Source organism: Helianthus annuus, chromosome 14 (genome assembly GCF_002127325.2).
Source record: "Helianthus annuus cultivar XRQ/B chromosome 14, HanXRQr2.0-SUNRISE, whole genome shotgun sequence".
In the NCBI taxonomy this organism is placed as follows: domain Eukaryota; kingdom Viridiplantae; phylum Streptophyta; class Magnoliopsida; order Asterales; family Asteraceae; genus Helianthus; species Helianthus annuus.
Window position 1 is genome coordinate 32,505,897 of NC_035446.2, and position 24,746 is coordinate 32,530,642.

Below are 24,746 nucleotides of genomic sequence, written 5' to 3' on the forward strand. Positions count from 1 at the left end.
CAATAAAAATATGTGGCCGCCCAAGAATAATATTAGTCAACAAAGTGGAATGGTCTTATGTAAAAAAAAAATAGCCGCCACCCTCCTTGTTCGGTTCTTTAATATTACTGGGCCAAGCCCACAACCAATTGTCTTCAATTAGCCGCCCACCCCACCAATAGGAGGTTTACATCTCCTTTGACAAAATTTAGTACCAATTCTTAGGACTGATGTTATTTACATGGTCACCGATTAATTGATCATGATGTCACCCCATATCACTATATAATAAATTAATTTAACTGTAGCCGACAACGCTAATTATTTACATATTGATTGGACCAAAATAGCAATCATAAGAATGATCAATTCACTTAACAAACATCATCATTCCAATCGACAGTTCACCATTCCCAACATTGCCCACCGATTGGACCCACTAACTCGATTTCACTAACATCCCATGTTACTTTCCATATTTTCTTATGAATTTCAGCCGCCCAATCCATGTGGTGTCCCTTATATTTACAAATCGACACATATACAAACAATTAACAATTGAATCTTTGACTAACATATCCTGACAACACACATGGGAGATCTCATGCTACTGACAAATTACACATGCAAATATAAATCAAAGTAAACATCATTCACATGGGTGCACTATCTAGACATAATAACACAATCGAGAACTTACTAACCGAACACAAAGGCAACTGATGAAATTCTCGAGAGGGGTGGAGGGAGTGGGGCCTGCCGTAGCCAATCACAGGGGGAATAGGGTTTGCCAAAGGGTTGTGGGATCATGTGTTTATCCTATGTAACTAATAGATATGGCCGGTGACTCGATTTGGGCTTGTGACCACACAAAAGGCCCGAAACAATAATGCTAAACACATAAACATCGGCCCACTTTGACTACAAAGTAACCGACCCCAATACCTTAATTCTAATACAATGTAGACGATGTGCGGAAAACAGATTGCACGAACACAATATTAATACGATACACTATTATTTATACACATTACAACATTATGTTAAATACACTTAATGCACACAATATATATCATATCAATCAAACACGGCTTAACATATTAGAAAGGTGTATCGTTGTGAAACAAACAAGTCGCGTAAGTAAACAACTAAAACAATTCGCACGAAATTATACCGGAGATGGAAATCATGGAAACTCGAGTTGTCACAATGATGATACAACAAGATTAAGTGCAGCGGAAATGAAAACAAACTTTGTAAACACAATCAATATAGAGAAAATAGTTTTGTAAACAATTGCTTCTCATTGATTCGAATGATTAAAGTACAAAGCAAATGATTACAACATGTTTACATACTAAACTCCCCCTCAGCCTGATACTCCAGAGTTGGTTGCACAAGATGAAAGGATTGAATTGAGGAGGAGAACTCACTCAAAACGAATCAAATGTAACAGTACAGAGTACCGCTCCATTTATAGGCAAACCAAACTACTGATGTACCTCAGCTGACGTCACCATGATAGTGACATCTAACGACCTAACAAACTATAAACACTGTTCTATACAAACTACTGATATACAACATCTGATAATCAGCATAATACAAACTAGAGATAACTACTGCTTCATGTTCCACTGTTGTAGCCTAAGCACTGATTACTTGAACATCATGCTTTCTTCATAAGGTGATCAGACTTTGAATGAGCAGTGCTTGAGTCTTCAGCAGTACTTAGAACACAGCAGTAGATAGAGCAACAGAGTTTATCTTCAGCAGTCTTTGGAGTATCATCAGTGTTTGGTTTATCAGTTGTTGTAGTTGATCAGCAGTTAAAATCCATCAGCTGTTAGAATACCACTGTCAAGGGGAGAGCTAAGAGTAAACTGCTGCTTATTGATAGTCCACTGATGTGATCCGGTTTTGGCTTTACATTATCTGTTCCTCTGGTAGGGTTCAATCCCAACACGATGCAGCCAATGGTCTGTTGTGGGACGAACTCAAGGAGGTCATGCTGGAAGAATTCTACCCTCCTCATGAACGTCAAAAGTTAGAAGATGAATTCTGGCACATTAAGCAGAAAGATGGAGAAAACACTGCTCTCACTGCTCGATTCAAGCAGCTCAGTATCATCTGCCCTGATGAGGTGAAAACTTCTGACATGGCAATCAAGAAGTATATCCGAGCCCTGCCTGACTGTGTCGCAGATTTCGTGCAAGCGGCTAAGACTAAGACGATCGAGGAAACCTACCTACTAGCTGCTGAAATCAACGACAAACGGGTTAAGGCCGGTGTCTGGGATAAACCCGCGAAGCATCTGCATCAAGCTACTACCACACCAACCGCTGACTCCACCGCCACTGCACCTCAGTCATCAAAGTCCTCACGCCGGAAGAAGAAGAACAATAACAGCAGCTCCAGCAACAAGAACTCCGCTGCCACTACCATTGCTACTCCTCTACAAGCCGTACCGGCTCAGCAGCAGCCCTATCACCGTCCAGCTCCAACTACTTATGCACCTCCAGCAAAGCGTGCATACACAGGCCCCCACCCGGTTTGCCCAACATGCTCTTATCATCACCCGGTGGGCATTGCCTGTCGTTTCTGTGCTCACTGCAACATGTACGACCACTTCACTGTCAACTGTCGTACTGGTCCCCGCAACGCCGCACCTCCTGCCACTGCTCATCAAGCTTTGCTCACTGCCCTACAAGGCTAACACGCGGCTCCGGCACCCGCGATCAACGCCAGAGTCTGTTTCGCATGTGGTGATCCCAACCACTTTGCGAACATGTGCCCGAACAGGGTGGTGAAACAAGAGCCCCAGCAGCAGCAGCCTCAGCAGAATCAACGTGCGCCAAGCCCAGACCGACAATAATGTGGTCAATGGTACGTTCCTTGTGAATGGTATTTATGCATCATGTTTGTTTGATACTGGAGCCGATAATTGCATTGTGTCGTTCGAATTTGAAAAGCTCCTTAGTCGTAAGCATTCTTATCTCTCCTCATCGTTCGATGTTGAAGTCGCTACCGGAAGAACTGTCGCCGTTAATTCTATTCTTCGTGATTATACTCTTGAGCTCAACAATCACATCTTCCCAATCGACCTTATTCCGATGCAACTCGGAAGTTTCGATGTCATAGTAGACATGGACTTTCTTCGTGAGAACCATGCTGAAGTTGTATGCTTCGACAAGATGATTTGATTCTCGCTCGCGAATGGTGATTTATTATGTGTCTATGGCGAAACTGCTTCGAAAGGTCTCAAACTTATGTCCTGCGTCCAAGCTAGCAAGTGTCTCCGCAAGGAATACAGAGCTTTCTTGGCTAACACTGTAGTAGCGGAGAAGGAAAAGAAAAGGAACACGGAAGTGAAAGACGTCCCAGTGGTCCGTGAATTTCCTCAGGTGTTCCCTGATGATCTTCCTGGACTTCTGCCAAGTCATGATATCGACTTCCGAATCGACCTCATTCCTGGAGCCAACCCTGTTGCAAAAGCTCCCTATCGAATTGCACCATCCGAAATGCGTGAACTCTCAAATCAACTCCAGGAATTACTTGAGAAAGGCTTCATTCGCCCGAGCACCTTTCCTTGGGGTGCGCCAGTCCTCTTCGTCAAAAAGAAGGATGGGTCGTTCCGGATGTGCATCGACTACCGGGAATTGAATAAGCTAACCATCAAGAACCGCTATCCTCTACCACGTATCGATGATTTGTTTGATTAGCTACAAGGTGCTACGTGTTTCTCAAAGATCGATCTGCGCTTAGGCTATCACCAGCTACGTATTCAAGAAGAGGATATACCCAAAACCGCTTTTCGCACTCGCTACGGTCACTATGAGTTCGTTGTTATGCCTTTTGGTTTAACCAACGCACCCGCAGTCTTCATAGATCTGATGAATCATGTGTGTAAACCGTATCTCGACCGTTTCATCATCGTGTTCATCGACGATGTCTTGATCTATTCTAAGTCAAGAGCCGAACACGCGCAACATCTACGTTTGGTTCTCGAACTACTCCAGGGGAATCAACTCTATGCTAAGTTCTCCAAGTGCGAATTCTAGCTAGGGGAGGTTCAGTTTCTAGGTCACATCGTAAATAGTCAAGGCATTCACGTTGATCCCGCGAAGATTGAAGCAGTTAAGAGCTGGATTACACCTAAGAACCCGTCAGAAGTTCGCTCTTTTCTCGGGCTAGCGGGTTATTACCGCCGATTTATCGAAGGATTCTCCAAGATCGTTGTGCCACTTACCGCTCTCACGCATAAAGACAGGTCTTTTGTTTGGGGAACTGGACAAGAGTCTGCTTTCCAAACCCTCAAGCACATGCTCTGCAATGCTCCTGTTCTCACTTTGCCCGATGGGAACGACGGTTTCATTGTCTATTGTGATGCTTCCAACCTAGGTCTTGGTTGTGTTCTCATGCAACGGGACAAGGTTATAGCTTGCGTGTCTCGTTAGGTCAAAATCCACGAGAAGAACTATACAACCCATGATCTCGAGCTAGGCGCTGTTGTCTTTGCATTAAAGATTTGGCGACACTACCTGTATGGTACCAAGTGTACAATCTTCACCGATCATAGGAGCCTTCAACATATCTTTAACCAGAAGGAACTTAACATGCGTCAATGCCGATGGGTAGAGCTTCTCAATGATTACGACTGCGAGATTCGTTATCACCCAGGCAAAGCAAATGTCGTTGCCGACACTCTTAGTAGGCGGAGTTATCTACTCAGCATACGCGATACCCAAGCCCAATACGATCTCGAAACCTTCATCCGCGAAGCCCAGCATGCCTGCTTTAATGAACACACTCTGAAGAAGGAACGAATCTACCATGATGGAGCTCAACTGGTAAACAAGTCTAATGGGATATTCCACTTCCTGGACCGAATTTGGTTCCCTAAGCGGACCAATTTGCAACAGACTTTGATGGATGAAGCCCACAAATCCCGGTATTCTATTTATCCCGATGCCGATAAAATGTACCAGGATCGTCGTTACAAGTACTAGTGGCCGGGAATGAAAAGGGATATCGCTATCTACGTTAGGAAGTGCCTAACTTGTGCAAGGGTCAAGGCTGAACATCAAAGGCCCTCTGGCTTACTCGAGCAACCCCCAATCCCTATGTGGAAATGGGAGAGTATAGCTATCGACTTCATAACAAAACTTCTGCACACGTCATCAGGTCATGACAGCAGATGGGTTGTTGTTGATCGTTTAACCAAATCAGCCCACTTCTTGCCAATACGGGAAGACTACAAGGTAGAACGATTAGCACGAATCTACACCGACGAGATCATTTGTAATCATGGTACACCTCGTGACATCATATCTGACCGTGATGCTCGGTTTACCTCGCGATTGTGGGAAACGTTTCAAGCCGCTCTTGGTACTACGCTTAATCTAAGTACCGCATTCCACTATCAAACCGACGGTCAGACTGAAAGAACGATCCGTACTCTTGAAGATATGCTCCGTTCGTGTGTCATAGATTTCGGTGGTAATTGGGACAAATACCTGCCGTTGGTCGAATTCTCATACAACAACAGTTATCATACCAGCATCCAAATGGCACCATTTAACGTTGGCGACTACGTACTCCTAAAGGTATCACCTTGGAAGGGTGTAGTCAGATTCGGCAAGAAAGGGAAACTAGCGCCTCGATATGTTGGACCTTTTAAGATTCTGGAAAGGATCGGAAAAGTCGCCTATAGACTCGAACTACCGGAGGAACTTAGTAACATCCACTCGATTTTCCACTTGTCAAACCTTCGAAAGTGCCTGGCTGAGCATGATTTAATTATACCTCTCGACGACCTTCAAATAAACGAAACGCTACACTTCGTGGAGAAGCCTGTCGAAATTATGGATCGCCAAACCAAGCAACTCAGGCGCTCGCGTATTCCTATTATGAAAGTCTGATGGGAAGACAAACGAGGCACGGAGTTCACTTGGGAACTCGAAAGCGACACGAAGGCAGAGTACCCGCAGTTGTTTAAATGAAAGTCTAGAGAGAGAAAGTTCTCAAAAGTGATTCACGGTGTTGTACATCTTTCGGCCTAATTTCGGGACGAAATTCCCTAAACAAGGGGAGGCTGTAACACCCCATGTTTCGAAAGTCAAAGTTAAAGTCAAGATTGAAGTCAAAGGGAGAAAAGATTGCTAATTGCAATTTGTCTCTCCTTGCCCAATCCCTGTTTTGAGTTCTTTGACTGTATGTAGTCTATTTTATGCTTTACGTTAGTTGTATTATGTGGAGTAATCAGTTAAAACCACAGTAATCGAAGTATATTTATCGCTACGAATCGCTTTACGACTTTGAATGGCAGGAAGTAACAATGCGATAAAGTTAATTAAACGCTAATCAATTTAATCTGATCAACATCGCGCTCGCAACTTGAAATACGCATTTTGGTGGTTAATATACGTGTGTGTATGCCTTATGTGTTACTTGTGCATGTTTATTTATGTTATGTGTGGTAATCAATCGAATCGCAACCGAAACGCAATCAAACTCAATCGCAATCGAATCGCAATCGCAAATAGATTACGAAATAAGGATGATTATATGTTGATATAGTAGTTGGGATTAAAAGTAATTGGAATAGGAAACTCTATCGCATTCGCATCTATCGCAATCGAAATCGGAATATAAAAAATCTCGAACCAGGCAACTAATCGATCAGGCTATCAGCCGATCGAACAGCTAGCCGATCGGACTGATGTCCGATCGGACAGGCTGTCCGATCATGCTGCCCGACCGATCGGCCAGCCTTTACCTCTTTTGGCATCCTATAAATACCCCTGTCATTATCAAACTTTCTACTTTTGGAAACCTCTGTCCGACCAGCACGCTCAGCTCACCTTTTCTTCGATTTCTCTCAATCCCGGTAAGATCTCGTCCTAAATCTTGTACTTCCTTGATCTACACGCACTCCTACACCTTTCTATCTTTCAAATCTTAACTTTTACCCGTGAAATCATCAAGATTCAAGTGTTCTAGGATGATGTCATCATGGTGTTCTTGAAGAACTTCATGTTTTGGTCTCAATCCACCAAGAATAACTTGGATCTAACCGATTTCCACATAAACAAACAAAGATCTTTCACAGATCTAAACATTTTCACCAAAAAAAGGATTGAAAGATGGTTTTCCAACTTTCTTTCAACTCTTTTACACTCAATGTCTTCAAAATCGGTAGAAACAGAGCTTGTGCCAACTTGCTGATCACTCCAGTGGTTGCTTAGCCTAAGATCCGGATTCTAACAACGAGGTTCACCGTTTCGGGTTAAACATGAAACACCGTCCCGAACCGTTCACTAATCAGAGTTGGGTGATTCCTGTCCGGTTAGGGGAACTGAGTAATGACGCGACATTTACTGTTTGACTCGTTGTCAAAATACCTCGATAAAATGACAAACAATCAGATCAACCAAGTGTTAGATGAATAGGCCGACCAAGTCAGGGTGCTGACCGATCGAACTGCTGTCAGCCGATCGGACAGTCAGCCAATCGACTGGTCAGCCGATCGGCTAGCACATGGGTCCCACACTTAAATAATTCACTTGGAGATTGAGTATTAAACGAACTGCAGCCCGATCGGACTACCGTCCGATTGGGTTACTCTTCGGATCATGAGATACTTGGCTTCGACACTTAATTAGTTTTTCAACATGTTCGACGCACTAGGAGTGACACCCGATCGAACAACCGTCCGATCAGGTGACACCCTGTTGAGAACTTATTTTGTTGAGGTACCTAGCCGATCGGGTTGCCGGCGGATCGAATGACCGTCCGAGCGACCGACCTGAAAGGTAAAGATACTTCAATGTTTTCAAATACTACAACAGACCAGCTGTTCGATCCTTCAACACTTGTTTCCGTTTTACGCGTTGCTTATCGCTATGCTATCGAACTATTCAGGCTAACCCTACTCTCAAGCGCTCCCTTCAATCCGTCAACCGCTGTGAGTATACTCGATCCCTTTTTGCTTTAAGCACTTTTGGGTGTTACATACGTTACTTATACGAAAATCACATCGAACACACTACGCAACATTTTAAACGCTAACCGTTACCGCAAGTATTACGTGACTTAATGAATGCTTGTTTGTTATGTTTACACATGGAATGATGTCTACCTGCCTTAACGACGATAGTACTATAGTTTGGACTCAGCACCCGCTCATGCGGGGGTTGTTAAGGACAATTACTACAGTGGTGATCATGTATTACGAACTGCCTTGGGCAGTCAACCCGTAGTCGTTGGTATCGATAGATCCGTGTCGATAATTAACATGCTTCGTTTTCCTCTGTGTACGTGCTGGTTATGCGTAAACTATTTCGAACTCTATATGCTATTATCAAACTTGTATGCTTACCTTTACACTGTGTGTATTGACTTTTATTTTAACGTATGTGACAGGTAATTAGGATGCTTATCTGCTAGGAAAGCGAGGCTAGAATAAGCTTCTAGAGCCCAACAAATAGTTGTCTGTAGATCTTGAATCAAGAGTCTCTAGAAGCAGATAAACAATTGCTATATTTAAATCTGAGTTGTTGGAACAGAAATATTTGCCTAGATTTTGTTTGTAATAATTTATTTACTGTTTGAGACATGGTATGGGACGTGTTACTTTAAATTGAATAGTAATGATAATTGTTATGGAAACTTCTGGACAATCTGTTTCGCTTAGTACCGCGCCCCGATGATTCCGCCATCGGTTAGGGTGTGACAGTTAGGCAAAGTGGAACCCTTGAACCCTATTGCCTGACCAGACTAATCACTATCTTCGATCTTGTATTTGTTGTACCAACAATGGCAGTTACATATGTAGTAACTGTTGCCAATAGGAACTTTAGCGGTAATGGTTGTTGCTACCGAAGGTCGGTAGTAACCCTATTACCACCGAAGCCAAGTTACTACCAAAGCTCAGTTTGTTATTGATTAATGAAATTGCTACGGAAAGAAAATGTTGCTATTTGTCCTTGTAGATCTAATTCGACTTTTCTTCATTTTTATGTAACTTTTCTTCATCTATGCAGAGTAGATCCGACGCAACCCGACGAAGGTCGTCCCCCCTTGTACACCATAGAGGCTAGCCTCCGTACCCACACTAAGGGGCATTTACCCCTATTGATCTAGGGGCTTCCCTCCTTTGAGGTTTCAAGATGTTTAAAATGATAATAGTCTTGATCGAGCATGTACTCCATACCTCCCAACTCGAATAAATGTTTATTATGGTTCATTTAATCTTCAAGTAAATTCCGATTAATCAAAATAGCTTGATAACATTCGAATAACCAACAGGCGATGGCCCATTATAACAATAAGTAGTGAAATCGCAAACAATCCAACAGCTTGGGATTCGATGCAACCAACAACATCGCTTCTTCGTAGTTGAACCAATTTCACTTCGGCAATGACACTGACCCCGAGAAGCCAAACACGGGTACAGAATACCACCCAATAGAGCTATGAGTAGAACCAATACTTTAGTTCTTACAAATCCTCTAGTATGAGTAAGACTAGTAAGTCTGACCGTGTCACTACAAAGACACCCTTGGATTCCGAGGAAAGGTGTTCCTACAAATACCTTGTCTCGTGTATAGGACGGCAATGGGTCGGGTTCGGACCGGGCATTGGTAATCCCATACCTATACCCGGTTGCAAAATCATGTCCCATACCCGGCTTATTATCCATCGGGTATTTGTCGGGTAATTACTCGTCAGGTATCGGGCACACCCACGGGTATCGGGTATACCGTCTAGTTTTTTAAAAGATACCGATTGGGAAACTCAAATACATTCCTTTTTGGCAAATTGGAAAATAATAATCGCATCTTTCTGAAATTGGCTGATAATAATCCCAAGTCAGTTATTAACCAATAATAATCTGACCTCGTCCAATTTTTTTTGTAAAATAGTCTGCCATGAAAATAGCTTAACGGAGTTAAGTGTTTTACAGAATAACAAAGCGATGTTTTAGGGCTTTTGATCAGAACGAAGATACGAGTCGATTGATGTAAAACTTACCTCAAAATACTACCCCTAACCCACGAAAACAATGCTTCAATTCGGGTGTTTAACTTCCAATTAACAAAATTCAAGCCATTTCGAACACAATTTCGAGGTAAGTTTTACATCAATCGACTCGTATCCTCGTTCTGATCAAAAACCCTAAAACATCGGTTTGTAATTCGAAAAAACACTTAACTCCATTAAAATTATTTTAACGGCAGACAATTTTACAAAAAAAATGGACGAGGTCGGATTATTATTGGCTAATAACTAACTTGGGATTATTATCGGCCAATTTCAGAAAGACGGGATTATTATTTTCCAATTTGCCTTTCTTTTTTACTTTTATATTTATTGTATATTTTTTTTATATAACAACTATTATGAATTAAAAAATACACTACATACATATAAGTTTTATAATTTCTTTGTAGTTCTATTCATATACTTCACACCACAACAAATGTAAATAATATTCTCGTGATACATATTCTAAAAGATTTTTTTTCACATAACGAACCTACTAAAATATGTCACTAATAGATAAAGGTTAAGGGAAAATAAAACTATAAATAAAAAGTTTCGGGTATATGAACGGTATATAGTTCGGGTAAATGGGTATGTGGTTTCGGGTAATCGGGCCGGGTATCACCTAATCTCAAACCCCTCCCATCCCCGCGGGAGTTTTTAAACTAATCACATACCCGACCCATAGCTGTCGGGCTTCGGGTATACCCACCCATATTTTTCGGGTTTCGGGTATACCCGTCGGGTTCGGGTTATTTTACCATCCCTACTCATGTAAACCTTGCGACTTCATCGGGGATAAGGGAGCAGTTGATGCCATGAAATGGGTTGAGGAGATGGAGACGATCATTGATATCAGCTAGTGCGCTGAGAAGGATATGATCAAGGATGATGCATTATCATGGTGGAAAGCTATGATCCAAGCAAGTGGGAAGATTTCCCTTTATAACATGGAATGGAGTAAGTTTGAAGAGCTGATAAAGGAAACTTATTGTCCATCACATGAGATCGAAAAGGTGGAGTCAGACTTCTTAAAGCTGACAATGAAGAACTTGAACAGTAGGGAGTATACTTCAGAATACAACTCCATATCTAGGTTGGTACCATATTGTCACGGCCCCCGTCCCGGTGTGACCCGGTCCAGGAGCCGCGGGACAGAAACCCGTGGTATTTATTATTTGAGTTGACAGCGGAAGTTTAGCAGGATATTTTAAAACTTTGAAAATGCCCAATTATTTTATTTCATAATTTGCGACAAACCCCGTAATTTACAATAGAGGAATTTCACGAGGAAATTCCCTGTTTTACAAAACATGTTTATTTATTTAACTGAGCCACCACTTCAAGCTTTATTAGTGCTCCGTAGTACTTTTCCTTGATTCACAGTAGGTCACCTGAAACATGTTTTAAAAATATTTTTGTCAGCGGGGAAATACTGGCGAGTCACTCAAATTTGATAAAACGACACATAGCTATAAATTACAGCATAAGAGCGATTACAATGGTTTTTATCTTATTTTTATCTGGCGCTGTGTCACACCCTGGTGATGATGGTCATACCACTATTGGGTCCTTTCACCCAAGTAGTGATGATTATCACTGTTAGGTTTATGAACCTAACCGTGAGAAATTAGTAATGTGCACAATACCCCACTTGCCAGTGATTCAAGATAACCACGACTTAATCTCTGTAATTATAACTTTGAAAATAACTGGAGTATTGTAAAACATTTTTAATAAAAAGAGAATGACTCACATTGCAAGTTTAGTTGGGCAGAGTTTAGCCTACTGATTTAGCCTTGTAACCTAATTTAAATAACAATGCACACGAAACTAGGTAAGTAACTTAATTGAAATTGTGATTTTAAGCAGTGGACTTCGTTTTTGAATGAAAATTTCGAACACAGCTGAAAGCCCCATGCACAGGCTACATATAGCAACATTTTGAGTTTTACGCGGCCCGCGTAAAACTTAATAAGAGCTTACGCGGCCCGCGAGGGCCACCTAGTCTACAACTAGGGCTAGCGTGTCATCGGTAGGTCCGCCATGTGTGCGACACGTGGTCCAGAACACTTATCCGGTCAACTTTAAGTTGACGCAGCCCGCGTAGACTTCTATGATGGTTTACGCGGCCCGCGTGGAAACTAATTTTCTTGTTTTCTTGATTTTTCATGCATATTAGGGTTTTAAGGGTCCGGGTTTTCACTTACGTGTCTATTTGGGACATTTTTGCAGGTCCTTACATCCTCCCCACCTTATTTAAAATCTCGTCCTCGAGATTTACTGAAATAAGTGAGGATACTTTCGCTTCATTTCTGATTCCAGCTCCCAGGTGTATTCGGGTCCTCTTTTTGAATTCCACTTGACCTTGACCAGTACTAGTCTTTTGTGCTTGAGAAACTTGACCTTTCTATCTTCTATTTGGAGTGGTTTCTCAACAAATTTTAGCTTTTCGTTTACCTCTATATCCTGAAGAGGTACTACCAGGGATTCGTCAGATAAACATTTCTTGAGGTTAGATACATGAAATACGTCATGTACCCCTGCTAACTCTTCCGGTAGTTGTAGGCGATAGGTAACGGGTCCTAAGCGCTGAATTACTGGGAATGGTCCTACGTATCTTGGACTTAGCTTTCCTTTCTTACCAAAGCGGACTACCACTTTCCAAGGAGAAACTTTTAAGAGTACCTTGTCTCCAACTTGAAATTCCAGTGGCTTGCGTCGATCGTCTGCATAACTTTTCTGGCGATCTCAAGCCGTTTTCAGGCTTTCCTTGATTTGAGTAATCTTGTCAGTGGTTTCTTGCACAATTTCGGGACCTGATAACTGACTTTCTCCTATTTTTGCCGAGCAAACTGGAGTTCTACACTTTCGTCCATATAGTGTTTCGAACGGGGCAGCTTCGATGCTTGAATGGTAACTATTGTTATAGGAGAATTCGATTAAAGGTAAATGGTTGTCCCAGTTTCCACCAAAATCGATAACACATGCCCTAACCATATCTTCCAGGGTTTGGATCATCCTTTCACTTTGTCCGTCTGTTTGAGGATGGTATGAAGTGCTTAAATTCAGCCTAGTCCCCATGGCTTCTTGGAAACTTGTCCCGGAATGTGAAGTAAAACGACTATCCCTATCCGATACAATGGAGAGTGGGACTCCATGAAAGGATACTACCTCGTCTACGTATAACTTGGCTAATCTTTCCATGCTAAAGGTTTCTTTCATGGGTACAAAATGAGCTGATTTGGTTAATCTATCCACAATCACCCAAATCGCGTCGTTACCTCTTCTAGTTTTGGGCAACTTAGTAACGAAATCCATGGTTACTAGTTCCCATTTCCAAACAGGCATTTCTAATTGTTGGAGTAACCCTGAAGGTTTCTAGTGTTCTGCCTTAACTTGCGAATAAGTTAGACACTTAGATACATATCTAGCTATGTCCTTTTTCATTCCTATCCACCAGAAATTATTCCTTAAATCTTGATACATCTTATTGTTTCCAGGATGCATAGTATACCTAGATTTATGGGCTTCTTCTAGAATCTTATTTCTTAAAGTCCCTTGCTTAGGTACCCAAACTCTTTTCTTGTGGAATTTGTAGGAACGTTTTCAGACCTGACGATTCATTCAGAAGAGCGCTTAGACTAATTCAGAGGCGGAATTCATTGAATTAGTCTTCGTAAAGCTTGATTTCACTATTTAACGTCTCCTTTATTGATTAACTGTCAAATTACAAGTTCTTGGAGACAAACGGGCAGGGCTTCGCCATTACACCATGAAAAACACACACTTGGATCGCTCATCCATCCACTATATATAGACAATTGGGACCGCTTATGTGTCACATTACCACATGAGCGGTCTAGACAATGTCCACAAAAGCGATCCACAAAGACCATTCGAGCGAACCGACAACACGGTCGTTCGAGCGATCCAGATAAACTACCATTCGAGCGGTCCTAATCCTAATGGACTAATAAGCGATCCTAACCTAATATCTATACAATCTCGTATTCCGTACACAATACGATCTGCCCTACCCTAAGACTCGAACGAAGATGTAGTCGACAGACAACTGCACCAACAGACTCCCCCTTGAATGTTGACGGAATCTTCAGTGAGAGTCTTCAATCATTCACAGCTCTTCAATCTTGTTCGGTCTTCTTCAGGAACTCGGCCTGGAATCAAATCTTCTTCAGGAATTCCTTCCTGGAATCATATACCTGGATCTTTTTCTGGCTCTAACTTTCGTCAGACTTCCCCTATCATCATGCTAGGATCTCTGTCTGGAAATCGTTATCACCATTGAAATCAACTCCTGGCTTTCTCTGTTTAAGCTCTTCTCTGGTTCTGATGTGTCTCCTGGCTATCTGTAGCAACAGGATCAGAAACCTGCAAGACTCAGACACACTATCACAATACAACACAATTGTGATTCAACTTAATGAATCAACTAATCATTTGATACTTTTTACAATTAAACACTGATCACAAATTTGAAACATTCCAATTTCTGATTCAACCTAATGAATCATTTTAAACATTTCAAATTACTTAACCAACCTGTCTGTTCATCAAGTTTAGCCTTTGAGATTTTGAAAATCAGCTCTTCAACATCAGTTGTCAAAAATCTTTTTGGATTTTTCAAAATATGAAACGTATATGTACAGACAAGAATTTAAACGCAGAACAAACATATTTTTGTGAGTTTGTGCAAGAGGATCCTATCAGTTTTTGAGACACATCACAAGCACCGTTAAGCTTCTAATCGTTTTAAGTTCTAAACGATTCACGTAGATTGACGATATAATTGTCCTCTTAAATTTTCATACAATTTTCAATCTATTCAGGATACTTATTTAGGTGTTTTATGAACTTAGTTCAATTCATGTGTCCCACCTCTTGAATATACTCCCGTATCCAGAATCCCAATATTCAGTCTTACAGGTATGAATACTACAATGATGTCTGTACATAAATTAGGGGAAAGATGCGAGAACTGAGGGATCTCAGGTCAGAACTTCCGTTCAGCAGAGAGATATCAGCTTCGACTTAGCAGTGTGTCCCCTTTAGAGGATCTTTTTAGCTACAACAGATGATTATCAATTTTATTGTCTAATCAACTGAGGGCTTTATGCTATGTTTCAAGCAATTTGCGGAAAGTATTAGCCAAGGACTAGGTCAGAACTACCGTTCAGCAGAAGTCCCGGAATAATACCCCAGACATCATAGAGTATAAACACCTAGTATATCAGAATACGAGACCTTTCAAACGAGATTTCAGGGGTTACCTATATATCCAAGTAGTGTTCCCCACGAATTTCACAAGTTTGAAATTTTAAGTTTATATCCCGAATAAATCTACTAAATGTACGAAAACCTATCGTCACATCATCAGTGAGACCGTTTATCACATTTGACATTACATTTCTCTAGCGTGCTGTGATAGTCTACTGATTTACTATCATTTCCTCTTATTTTGCAACAAAACTCAGTTTTAATTTTTCAATGTTTTTGACATTTTTTTAAATTTTCTGATTTGATTTTTTTTTAAATTTTTCTCCCCCTAAAATCAAAATATGTTTCAATTTTGATTTTCTGGGAAAATTTGAAACAAACTGTACAAATATGACAACCGATATCAAATCGCATCAAATCGCCATTCACTTTGGCATAAACAATCAGAACTCCCCCTCACAACAAACTATTTTCCCATAATGATTTCAAAACACTTATGTTTGTTTTAATCAGAATGGTTTTTCCGGAAAATAAGTTTCGTTGTTTTTACCTTTTGTAAAAATGGGGCAAAATCATCACATTGTATACCAATTTCATGATTGATAATTAAATCAAGTCCAATTCAATGACCTTGATTTAACCACTTATAAGATCAACACCATTCCACAACTAAAAACTTTCAAACCTGTTTTTCAACCAATTACCATCGTTTGGTTGAATTCTCAAGATGCCGATTCCTACTCCTCGCTTACAAACCTGGGAGTTCCGGCAAGTCCTGCAAAAACTTCACAAACAGATTTAGAAAGATGCCGATTCATGGTCCACAATACCATCTTGGGATCTCCGGCAAGTCAGGTTTTTCATTTAAACACATTCACCCAAGCCTGACGGTCCTTGGGTGATTTTGAATTCTTGTTCAACAATGGTGGAAAATTTGCATCATCCATTGTTAAACCTGAATTTTCTTTTTTTACCTCAACCAATAGCTCCTCTGGCTTCGACAAACCAGAATCATTGCCTGCAGGTGGCTTGTCTGACTGTGACCTGTCAGATTCATCGCCGACCTTTCTCTTCTTCTTTTCTTCTTTCGTCCTCAGATTTGTATCTGATGAATCTGTCTTGCTTGACTTTGCAATTGATGGGGTTGATTCACCAGAACTTTTATTCTTTCCAACGGATGAACCCGAGGACAATATCTTCTCGAGATATTCTCTTGCTTTCTTCCTCTTCTTCCTCAGTCGGTCTTTTTGCCCCTGTGAAAGCTTCACTTTCTTTCCTGAATTGACTGATCTTGAACTTTAGGTTTCAGAACCTTCTGTTCCTGGGGCTTGACTTTGACTGGAATCTTTGCCACTTTCTGAGAATTAACCCTCAATCTTTCACTTGATTTCCTTGGGAAATCTCGGGCAATGTGACCTTTGATGTTGCAGTTAAAGCACCTCCTGGTCTCATAACTCCAGTTTCGGCAGTTAACAGCAATGTGTCCTTGATAACCACATCGGTAACACACTCTGTTATCGTACCGATCACCATTTTGAGTCCAAACGCTCAGATCAAAGCATTGTTTGGCTTTGTGATATTCTTTCCTCAAGTTTGCTGGATTTGGATTTTGAGCACTGTGGTTCAACCTGCACCACTTATTACCAACATTTTTTGAGTTTTCATTTTTTATTTTTTGTAATTTTTCATTTTGATTGGATGATCGATCTGATGAGCTTTTATTATCTTTTTGAACAATTTTCTCATTTTTAATTTTTTGTTTCTGTTCTGCTCTCTTCTTCAAAGGTTTTTGCTTTGAGCATTCACCCTTTTCAGTTGATTGCAGAACAGTTTTCTGAAATTTTTCCTTTTTATCATCAGATTTTTCACCACAATCTTTAACTTTGACATTGTCAAAGTTTGTGACACAGTCACTTATTGGAACAGAATTGATTGGTTTTGGACAGGGAAACTTCAAACTGTCTGATGAAGTCACAAAACCTATCAATTTCTTTTCAAGTTCATCAATCTTGTTTCTGGAATTCTCAGCTTCTTTTTCAAACTGAGATATTCTTTCAAGATGAGACTTGATTGAATTTCCATTTTCATTTTTCAAATTTTCAAGAACAGACTTTTCGTTTTCCAAAATTTTTATCTGTTCTTGGAATTTTGATTCATTTGCTTTCAAGTTCTTGTTTTCCATCTTAATCCAGAAATGCTCATCTTCTGACGATTTCTTTTTGCTTTCAAACTCGTTTTCTAACTCTTTGATTTTCTTTCGAGCACTTTCACATTCTTTCTCCAAATTTATAATTTTCTGAAGATGTGAATTGATCAATTTTTGCTTCTCAATGTTGTTTTGGCTAAAAACATTTCTCCCATCTTCAAGAATTTTTAGTTGATTTTGAAATTCTTTTTCACTTTTTGATTTTTCAATTTCAAAATCCTTAATTTTCTCTTCAAAAACCTTTTCTTTGTCCTTCAACTTCTTGTTTTCAAATGTCAAACTGTTCAAATTACTTAACAGTTTGTCATTTTCAGCTTTCAACTTCTCACAATTTTCCTTCAAAAAAAGAATCTGATTATCATCAGTCTGCTTCTCATCTTTCAACTTCTTGATCTCCAATGCCAAACTTTCCGCATCTTTGACAAGTTTGTCATTATCAGTCTTGAAGCTGTCACATTTTGAGCATTCTGATGCAGAACTTGAAGATCCACACTCTACAGATTCCTCATCTTTTGGAGCATCCTTCGTTTCCATCTTGTCGATTCCTGCACGAAAGAGTTTAACAAAATCAAAAGGATTCATATTATCATCAATATAACATTTCCTTTTGATATCATATTTCAGAGTACTCTTTGTTGCAAGAAATACACAAACTCTTCTATCAACTTCAATGAGTACATCCAGCTCCAGTCTATGTAAATTCTTTTCCATCTCAGACAAAAAATCTCTCCTTTTCCTTACTTCCTTATAAAACTCTCCTCTAACTTCATTAAAGAACTGATATGGAAAAAGCTCTGGAAAGAAATCTTTCTGTTTTAGTTCAACCATAAACTCATCCCATTTAGCAGGTAAAGCAGTTATCAATTTTGATAGATATTCATCATTTGACATCTTAATACCCATTCTTCTCATATTGTCTGTTAAAACTTTAAATCGTGCTTCCATCTCATTCAAAGTTTCATCCTTTTGACATATGAAAAGTTCAAAGCTTTTAACCCAAGTGTCCGTACTCACATTTCTATAATCGGTATCCATATTTCTCATATACCAATTATTAAAATCCTCTAGCATATTGTTTTCTTGTTCATCAAATACCATCGTCATTTTTCACAAATTCACTAACAATTTCCTAACTTTGACAAATTGTTCAAATAAGCGGACTGCTCTATAAGAGATCCAATCAATCTGATCAATAAGCGGACCAGTCAGACAAACCGTTCGAGCGAACTGTCTAATAAGCGGTCCAATAAGATTGTCTAATAAGCGGACCAAGCAATGTTCGAAAGAGCGGTTCAAATGCTGTTTGTACGAGCGATCCAGATAAATTGTACTAATGAGCGGACCAGAATTTGTCAAATGAGCGATCCAAAAAAAAACGTGACCTAAGAGCGGTTCACGATGATGTCACCTCGAGCGGTTCACATTACAAACATGATTTGACCCATAAAAACTTCGAATTTTGGCTTCAAACTTTCCAGGATTTATCTCGATACTATTGCGCACAATCTGTGAAAAATTAAGCGAATTCCGACCGTGAAATCTCTCCGAAGTAAGAAAAGAAGGTGTAGAAATCAGAATTTTGAGCGAAAATCGAGCTAAACGGTAAGAACTCTTCCTCCTGAGCTCTGATACCACTTGTAGGAACGTTTTCAGACCTGACGAGTCATTCAGAAGATCGCTTAGACTAATTCAGAGGCGAAATTCATTGAATTAGTCTTCGTAAAGCTTGATTTCACTATTTAACGTCTCCTTTATTGATTAACTGTCAAATTACAAGTTCTTGGAGACAAACGGGCAGGGCTTCGCCATTACACCATGAAAAACACACACTTGGATCGCTCATCCATCCACTATATATAGACAATTGCGACCGCTTATGTGTCACATTACCACATGAGCGGTCTAGACAATGTCCACAAAAGCGATCCACAAAGACCATTCGAGCGAACCGACAACACGGTCGTTCGAGCGATCCAGATAAACTACCGTTCGAGCGGTCCTAATCCTAATGGACTAATAAGCGATCCTAACCTAATATCTATACAATCTCGTATTCCGTACACAATACGATCTGCCCTACCCTAAGACTCGAACGAAGATGTAGTCGACAGACAACTGCACCAACAGAATTTCCAAATTCCATCGGTTCCTTGATCCAATTCCTTTATCCTTCCTTTCATTCCTTCAGCATCATCCTTGATTGCTATTGCTTGAACATTCCTCAATTGTTCCATTAAATCTACTTGAAGATTTAATCTAAGAGCACGGACTCGCTTTTGCTTTTCATGATACTTACGACTTAAAGCATCTACGACTACATTTGCTTTTCCTTCGTGATATTGAATATTACAGTCGTAGCCACTTAGAATTTCCATCCGTCTCCTTTGCCTCATGTTTAATTCTTTTTGCCCAAATATGTACTTTAAGCTTTTATGATCTGTATAAACTGTAAACTTACTTCCATACAGATAGTGCCTCCAAATCTTAAGGGCAAAAATTATCGATCCTAATTCTAAGTCATGTGTGGTATAGTTTTCCTCATGCTTCTTTAATTGCCTTGAGGCATACGCAATTACCTTTTTGCGTTGCATTAGCACACATCCCAATCCTAATTTAGAAGCATCAGAGTAAACTTCAAAATTTTATGTCCCTTCTGGTAAGGCTTGGATTGAGGGTTTGTTAACCTTTGCTTTAAAATCCTAAAAGCCTCTTCTTTCCTAGGTCCACATTTAAACTTTACTGCTTTATAGGTTAGCTTAGTCAATGGCACAACTATCTTAGAAAAATCTTTAATGAATCGCCTATAGTATCTAGCTAACCTTAGAAAACTTCTAACTTCCATAGCTGATTGCGGGACCTTCCATTTGGTGATCGCTTCTATTTTGGAGGGATCTACGTAAATACCTTCATGATTCACCATATCTCCTAAAAATTGCACCTCCTGGAGCCAAAATTCACATTTGGAGAATTTGGCGTAAAGCTTCTCTTTTTTTAACAAAGTTAAGAGTACTTGTAAATGTTCACAATGCTCGTTCTAGCTTTTGGAATAAATAAGTATGTCATCGACGAAGACAATTACGAATTTATCCAAATACGGTTTACAAATCCTATTCATCATATCCATAAATGTTGCAGGAGCATTTGTTAGTCCAAATGGCATAACTGTAAAGTCGTAGTGGCCATACCTAGTTCTGAAAGCGGTTTTAGGTATGTCTTCTTCTTGTACTTTCAACTGATGGTATCCGGAGCGTAAATCTATCTTAGAGAAATATCTAGCTCCCTGAAGCTGATCAAAAAAATCATCAATCCTAGGTAATGGGTATTGATTCTTAATTGTAACTTTATTCAATTCCTTATAATTGATACACATTCACATCGAACCATCTTTCTTTTTCACAAATAACACTGGTGCTCCCCATGGGGATGAACTAGGTTGTATATATCCTTTGCTTAGTAATTCATCTAACTGCTTTTTCAATTCTAACATTTCGGTGGGTGCTAACCGATAAGGAGCCTTGGCTATCGGTGTAGTTCCAGGAATTAGATGTATTCTAAATTCTACTTCCCGATCGGGTGGTAATCCAGGTAGTTCTTCTGGGAATATATCCGGGTATTCTGATACTACGGGAATTTCTTTAAGTTCCTTACTCTTGGTGCTAATGATCACTGAAATCATATACACTATTCCTTGCTTTCGTTCATAATTAGCAACTTTCATTACAGAAATGAACTTCATTGACTTACGTGGCTTATCTCCTGCAACCACGATTATTTCTCCTGATGGCGCATGAATTTCTATGGAATTCTTATCATAGAGGATTCGAGCATGGTTGGCTACTAACCAATCCATTCCTAACACAACATCGAATCCAGCTAAATTCATGGGTAACAGGTTTGCAGAAAATTTATGACCTGAAAGTTCTATCTTTTCTTCTCGCAAGACCTTATCTATGTTAACAGAATTCCCATCTGTCGTTTCTACCGTAAAAATTTGTCTAAGGTTGGTTAAGGGTAGGTTAAGAGCTTGGCAGAATGAAGTATTTATATAACTTTGGTTTGCACCAGAGTCAAATAATACTTTTGCATAAACGTCATGAACTAAGAACGTACCAGCTATCACATCTGGAATAAGTCTGCTTCTTGAGTAGTCAGCTGAAAGGCTCTTGCTTTCTTTTTATTAGTTTCTTCAGCTGGTTTGGCCTTGTTGTCTGCTGGTTTGACCAGTTTAGGACAGTCTGGTCTAAAATGTCCAGCTTCTCCACAGTTGAAGCAGATTGTTGATTTCTTCCTCCTGCAATCTTCTTTTTGATGCCCTGGAATTTTGCAGAAATTGCAATACCTTTGCATTTTCCAAAATGCTTTCTTTTGCAGGTACTGCAAAATGGAGCAGTGGGAGATTGCCCGGTTCCCTTTTTCTTGAAATTACTACTATTACCTACACGAAATCCTTGGGTAATCTTTTGGGCCACTTTCTTCTTTCGATTTTCTTCTCTCGTGCGTACTAGTCCGTCGGTCAAGGTATTGGCTAACTCCACCGCATCATCAATCTTGCGGGGGCTTGCAGCTTTAACGATTTCACGAATCTCGCTAATCAAACCCCAAATATAGCGAGAAATAAGTACTGGCTCTGGCGAAGCCAGAGTTGGCACAATTCTGGCAAAGTCGAAAAATTTCGAAGTATAACCTCGACAGTCAACATCCACCATTTGGTGGCTTAGGAACTTGTTTGCCATTTGTTATTTTTCATATTCGAGACAGAATTTTCTTTCCAGCAATTGTCTAAATTCTTTCCAATTCATGGCATAAGCCATGTCACTTCCCTTGGCTTGCAATACCGTATTCCACCACTCTAATGTCTCTTCCTTGAAAAGGTGAGAAGCATACATACCTTTGTCTTCCTCCGCGCATTTACTTATTTTAATTACTGCTTCAGTTTTCTCTAACCAACGCAGTGCGGCTGTCGCCCCTTCAGTGCCTGCAAATTCAGCTGGTTTACAGGCAAGAAATTCCTTGTAAGTGCAACCAGGTATTGCAACTTTCATCTTCTTGAGTACTGGGGCTTGAACTACATTATTCTCATTGATGCCTCCTTCATTAACACTGTTACTGAAATTATCGTCGCACGTGCGTTTACTGGGGTTGGCTTGCGAAGGCTCAACAGGATTTTTAACAGCAGCGACGATTGCCGGGATAGCGTTGGCTAGTCCCTGAGCAACGATGTTTTCTATATCTTGCCGATTTAGAAAGTGATCTTCATTATTGTGTTCCGATTGATTAACTTCATTAACTGGTTCATTACCAGCGTGTTCCATCTGGTAATTAATTTATATTAGTGATTAGCACAAAATAAATAAATACCAAACACAATAAAACAATCGCACATGAGCACATTAACATGTATAGCCAAAATTGTCAACTTTGCGACCTTGATATTTTTATATATATTAGTAGGCATCCATACACACCAGTTATATTACAAAAGTTTTATTTTAAGTTATTTTACCTGATTATATTTTTATTATTTATTGTTGTTTTATTATTATTAAACACATAACCACACAACCACATACAATCCCCGTTAGCTGGAACTTCAGAAACGAGGTTCCCTCTCATTGTACTTCCAGGAGATCTGTTCTCCCACTTCCCGGATTCTATTTCTTGCATCCACCAGTTCCTCGCCATAGTGGTGGAGTTCAGCCAAATTCTCATTGCTCATTGGTGGGTTTGGTGCACGCTCCAGATCGAACTGAGGGAAAAAGGTGTTAGGGTTATTCAAGAGATTCTGAAATTGCCAGTCACTTGTCCACCATTCTTCCAGCTCTCTTGGTAGAGGTCGGGGGTTAACAATGGGATCTGGGATAGCAGGCTCTAAATTTACTGAGAGTTGTGATTCAACTTGGTAATTGAAGAGGTTTTCAACGGAAGGTCCGATGAGGTTGCTAAGTGTTAGTTTACGATCCAGCTCCTCCCATGATAGCATTTCCTGGGCTTGCACTGAACTTTCCCCGATCTCCTTTCCCTTGCCTTTATCCTTGGGATCCTCAGTCTTTATAACTTTCTGTACCACTGGTCTCTTCCTACGCACACGCCTCCAGCCTGCAAGCCTTCTTCTCTTTTTCGCCGTTGGTTTATCCTGTGGTTGGGCCTGGAACACCATGGGCTCTTCTATGTCAGCCTGGTAGCCAGATGGATTTCCTGTGATATCCATATCGGTGCTATGGATAGTAAAGTTTGGGAGTGCCTTCGACAATTCATTCATGCTGTTAGTACATATAAAGACACACACAAATTTATGTTAAGATTTTATTTATTGTAAAGTATGTTTTCACAAAATTACTAGAATGGCAATCAGAAAATTAAGTAGTTTTAAATACTTAATTGGCATAAATCAGTGGCTCTGATACCACCTTTTTCTGTCACGGCCCCCGTCCCGGTGTGACCCGGTCCAGGAGCCGCAGGACAGAAACCCATGGTATTTATTATTTGAGTTGACAGCGGAAGTTTGGCAGGATCTTTTAAAACTTTGAAAATGCCCAATTATTTTATTTCATAATTTGGGACAAACCCCGTAATTTACAATAGAGGAATTTCACGAGGAAATTCCCCTTTTTACAAAACATGTTTATTTATTTAACTGAGCCAGCACTTCAAGCTTTATTAGTGCTCTGTAGCACTTTTCCTTGATTCACAGTAGGTCACCTGAAACATGTTTTAAAAATATTTTTGTCAGCGGGGAAATACTGGCGAGTCACTCAAATTTGATAAAACGACACATAGCTATAAATTACAGCATAAGAGCGTTTACAATGGCTTTTATCTTATTTTTATCTGGCGCCGTGTCACACCCTGGTGACGATGGTCATACCACTATTGGGTCCTTTCACCCAAGTAGTGATGATTATCAGTGTTAGGTTTATAAATCTAACCGTGAGAAATTAGTAATGTGCACAATACCCCACTTGCCAGTGATTCAAGATAACCATTACTTAATCCTTGTAATTAAAACTTTGAAAATAATTGGAGTATTGTAAAACATTGTTAATAAAAAGAGAATGACTCACATTGCAAGTTTAGTTGGGCAGAGTTTAGCCTACTGATTTAGCCTTGTAACTTCATTTAAATAAAATGCACACGAAACTAGGTAAGTAACTTAATACAACATTTATGATAAGCTCATGAAATCAAAACCCTCATGACGATGACAAAGTGTAGCCCGAATACGGGCATCACTTAAACATCCATCGGATCGGTTTCAATCGATAGTACATTGTATCAT